This window comes from Miniopterus natalensis, chromosome 3 (assembly GCF_054644295.1).
Source record: "Miniopterus natalensis isolate mMinNat1 chromosome 3, mMinNat1.hap1, whole genome shotgun sequence".
Taxonomy (NCBI): Eukaryota; Metazoa; Chordata; class Mammalia; order Chiroptera; family Miniopteridae; genus Miniopterus; species Miniopterus natalensis.
This window is the reverse complement of record NC_142083.1, coordinates 94465793-94469377: the sequence shown is the minus strand read 5'-3', so window position 1 is coordinate 94469377 and position 3585 is coordinate 94465793. Positions and strand designations below refer to the sequence as shown.

Below are 3585 nucleotides of genomic sequence, written 5' to 3'. Positions count from 1 at the left end.
TTAGAACCTTCTGCCACTGCCATGGCTGCTGCTGCTGGAACCACCAGAGCCAGCTTGGTTTTATGGTTTGGCAAAGTATTGACCTCCATCACCATAGGGGCCAGAGCTTCTGCCTCCAAAGTTTCCTCCTTTCATGGGTCCAACATTTGAAGACTGATTGTTGTAATTGCCAAAGTCATGGTAGCTTTTGCCACCTCCAGAATTGCTTCCACTACCACCATCAAAGCCACCTCTGCCTCCTCCAGTGTTATACTATCACAGCTGCCACTCCGGCCACAGCCACTGCCCTGGTTTCCATAAGCCTGTCCGCCACTTCCGTAGCCTCCGCTTCCTCCAGAGCAGCCAGGGCCCCGCCTGAACCTCCACCATCACCAAATCCATTACAGCCATCCCCACTGCCACCACTTCCACCACCACCACGGCTGCCACCAAAGCCACCTCGACGGCTGAAGTTTCCTCCACGACAAAAACCACCTCTGAAGTTTCCAGAACCACTTCGACCTCTTTGGCTGGACGAAGCATGACCCATCTCTTGCTTAGACAGGGCTTTCCTTACTTCACAACTGTGGCCGTTCACAGGATGGCATTTCTGAACGACAGTCTTGCCTACAGAGTCACGGCCAACAAAGGTTACAAAAGCAAAGCCTCTCTTTTTGCCACTGCCTCGGTCAGTCATGATTTCAATCTCTTCGGTTTTCCCACACTGTTCAAAATAACCTCTTAGGTGATGGTCTTCAGTGTCTTCTTTAACACCGCCGACAAAAATCTTTTTCACAGTTAAGTGGGCACCAGGTCTTTGAGACCCTCCTCTTGAGACAGCCTCTCTGGTTCCACAGCCCTTCCATCCACCTCGTGTGGCCCTGCATTCGTGGCTGCACCCAGCTCCTCCACAGCGGCATCGTGACAAACCCAAAGCCTCTGGAGCACTTGGTGTGTGGATCTCTCGCCACCTGGTCTGGGAGTGTCCCTGTTGCTCACAATGGCTCCTCAGACTCTCATCGGTTGTTTCAAAGCTCAAAGCTCCGATGAAGAGCTTCCAGGGCTGTTCCGGCTCCTCGGGAGGCTCTGACTTAGACGGGACGGGACAACTGCGGGAGGGAGACTCCAGTGATGCCGACTCCCTCAGATTCGCTTTACAATCAGAGCATGAATATCTGCAAAAAGTAAGGCCGCTGGGATGTCAATTTGGATTGCTTGATTTATGTAAATCAATATGGGAGAAGTGATATCTTAACAATTGGACACATGGCATATCTCTATATATTTAGGGCTTCTTAAATTTCTTCATCGATGTGTTGCAGTTTTGGGTGTAGAAACCTTGAGCACGTTTCCCTGCAGTTATTCCTATTGTGTGAATTTTTTAATTCTATGGCAAGTAGTAGTATGCTTATTTTCCAATCCTTGGTAGAGATTTAGAAGTAGAATATTTTTTACATATTGATTTTGTATTTCACAGCCTTGCTAAATTCACTGATTCTTGTGTTGGTAGAATACTTTGGCTCTTCTGTCACCCACAAATAAAGCGGGTGTATTTCTGCCACAAGCCCAGCTCCCTCTGGAGTCCCGCAGCTCCCCAGGTCTCGAGGAGCTGGGCGTTTGCACTTTCGGGGAGGGGAGGCGGCTGGCTGCCCCGCCCGCCGTTTCCCTGCCCACTGCTCACAGAGCGGAGATGGGGGGTGGCGAGTCTGACTGGGACCGGAGGCCCAGGCTGTCACTCTCTGAGAAGCGGGTTGGGGCCTTGCTAAAGTGGTCGTGGAGGGTGGATAGTGTGGATGGGGAAGGCAGAGTCAGTAGACTCCTGCATGTGACCTTGGCAGGTGTTTGCACCTCCCAGCCTCAGTTTCCACCCCCAAAAGAAGATAGTGAACTGGGCCTGAGCCAGGGCTGCTGTAATTATTTTTCCTCCAGGCCCTGCATGTAGCCCATGCCCTCTTGCCCTCGGTGCTCTTCCAGGAGGAGTGAGGAGGTCCTGGGTCAAGGCACAGAGGTCTGGAGGGAGAGACATCCAGGCTCTGTGCAGAGGCAGGGTCGAGACTGCAACAAAATATTGTCCACCTGGAAGACCCGAGGCCCTCCAGAGTCGTCCTGGAAGCAGAGTGGGGTGAGTATCCAGGAGATTGGGGAGCCCCCATCCTCTGCCTTGCCCCCCTGGGCTCACCAGGCAGGCGCTCCCAGGGCCCCTGGGCCAGGATAGTCCTGGCTGCAGGTCTCTGTGTCCACAATGGGGACTTCCACCTCCTGCAGACTGCAAGGGGACTGCCGAGGCTCTGGGGGGACAAGCTGTAAGAGAAGCGTGGGCACCAGCCCCCACTGTGGAAGTCTCCAAGAAACAAACCTGCACATGACGGCCCTGGCGTCGACACTTGAGTCACACGCTGAGACCTTGGTGACTTAATATAAAGCTGCAGTAATCGAGAGTACAGTAATAGTATATGATAATGTTTAGATCAATGAAACAATAGTCCAGAAAGAGACCCACACATGAATGATCAATTATTTTCAAGAGAGGGAAAGTATGGCTTTCTTTACAAGTGTTCCTGGGACAACCTGTAATCTGAGCCTTGACACTTGCTTCACAACATACACAATTTAATTCAAAATGGATCATATATTTAGCTGGAGACATTAAAACTATAAAACATCTAGAGGAAACCATAGCAGAAAATCACCACAACTGGAGGGAGGCAGAGGAAACTCAAAAAAGAAAAAATTGATAAGTGGAGCTTCATCAAAATTTAAAACTTACACTCTGAGTGACACTGTTAAGATAATAAAAGTACAATCCACCCACCAGGAGAAAAATACTTGCAATACAGGTATCTGGCAAAGGACTTGTGTCCAAATTTAGAAAGGAAGGAAAGGAGAAAGAGAGGGGTTGAGGGAAGAGAGAAAAGGGGAGAAACTCTTACAGCTCGCTAAGACACGGGTCTGTGCTGATAGTTGGTCAGAGAAGCTGTTCAAACGGCCAAGAAACACATGACAAGATACTCATCAGGAAACTGCAGACTAGAAGGTCACTGCTACACCCCCGCCAAAATGGCTAGAAGGTTTGGGGCTCTGCCCACTCTCCTGCCGCCCCTCCCTTTCCTGGGAATGGAGCAGCCCGAAGCCGGGAGCAGGGCAGGGCAGGCAGGTGTCTGGCTGGGGGTGCTGGGGACGGCCCTGGCCCAAGTGGGGGTCAGAGTCTGTGGGGGGGAATTGATCCAACCGTCGATGCATTAAGGATGGAACCAGGCCTCCCATGCTGGAGAAGGCAGGCCAGTGTGAAGAGGGAGAACTGGAATAAGCTCTGCTTTGGATTGGGGAAGGCTCGCGCTCCAATACAGATATAGGACTATAAGGTGGTGTGTGTGCTTGAGTGTGCACGTGTGTGCATGCGTGTTCGTGCATATAGTCCTTGTATGCACACGTGCGAGTGTGGGTGTGCTCGGGTATGTGTGCTCATGCATGTATGCATGTGTGTGTTTGTGTCTGTCGCACATGTGTGCACACACACATTCTCTGGCTCTGTCCCAGAGCAATCAGCAGCACCTTCACCTGGATCTTGGATTTGAGAACGATTTGCCCTGAGAGGAGCTTGGCCAT

At 51.2% G+C, this 3585-nt stretch overlaps 1 pseudogene; it reads right to left on the bottom strand.

Annotated features, from left to right (window-relative positions):
• Positions 1 to 3585, bottom strand: LOC107533341 (heterogeneous nuclear ribonucleoprotein A1-like 2; annotated as a pseudogene).